Source organism: Physeter macrocephalus, chromosome 10, assembly GCF_002837175.3.
Source record: "Physeter macrocephalus isolate SW-GA chromosome 10, ASM283717v5, whole genome shotgun sequence".
Taxonomy (NCBI): Eukaryota; Metazoa; Chordata; class Mammalia; order Artiodactyla; family Physeteridae; genus Physeter; species Physeter macrocephalus.
In genome coordinates this window covers 42,446,325-42,447,283 of record NC_041223.1, presented here as the reverse complement: position 1 = coordinate 42,447,283, position 959 = coordinate 42,446,325, and the positions used below count along the sequence as shown (strand labels likewise).

The following is a 959-nucleotide window of genomic DNA, read 5'->3' as shown; positions in this document are numbered from 1 at the left end:
CTGTATCCTGGGCTGGCGTCTCCTCCCTCCCTTGGCCCCTCCCGAATTCTCCCGGTTAGTTTTCAGCTGCAGCACCAGTGTTCCTAATCCCGGCCTCCTGTGGTGAGACAGCTCGCGCAAACGGTTATCATCGTGCCTGGCCAAGGCAGGCCGTTTCGGTCAATGGTTCCCTAACACTCTCAGGTAGGAAAAACATTGGGTTAGAGTTTTTCTTTATGATACATAACTTTGTGGGATTTGCTCTGCGAGAAAGCTTAATTATTTTTTCCATAACAGTTTTTCTCTAGCATTCTAGCTCCAGGGAGAGAACTTAAAATAGGAGGGAGACTTTGTGGGAGATTATATAGAAGCTCCCCCAAATATACATAATGAATATGGAGTAGCTAAGAACACTTTTCCCTTCCAGTTAAAAGAGTAGAGATTTTCTTTTTATTCAAATGACAACTAATGTTTTGTCAGGGTTAAAATCCTTCAATATGTTAGTGTTACAGCTCTTTTAGAATTTGTCTAGCAGTTTTTCCCGTCCGCACTGGAAAACACCCCATGAAGAAAAAAATCCTTCAATATGTTAACTCACCATTATATCCTCTCCTTCAGTACACAGTTCAACAGTTTGGCATTTTTTTCTCATTCTGTACGGACTTCAGGTGACAGTAGCAAAGCAAGATGGTGCTGAGGAGAGGCGTGGGTGTGGGTCTAGGTGTTAACCATTGTGGAAGGAAAATAAAAAAGAAGTCAGTATCGCTGAGAGAACTCTTTCTAAAATGGAGCCAGGAGGCCGCTGAGGAAGTGTGACCTATGCATGGCTCAACCTGGAAGGAATCTGACCTTTTGACCACTGAAGGTCTGCCAGAAACTCAAGGTATGGATTGGACCCTTACCCTAAAATAACTCAAGATAGCCTATCTGCTTATCGTATCCCTCCCCCAAATAACTTATCATTCCTTAAGGATAAATAC

General features: G+C 43.1%; 1 non-coding gene across 1 annotated transcript; it reads left to right on the top strand.

Moving 5' to 3' along the window:
- Window positions 1-480: 480 nt before the first annotated feature.
- Window positions 481-544, top strand: LOC112064654 (U7 small nuclear RNA). The gene has a single exon (XR_002891587.1). It is a non-coding gene; the product is annotated as a U7 small nuclear RNA (small nuclear RNA).
- Window positions 545-959: the final 415 nt, after the last annotated feature.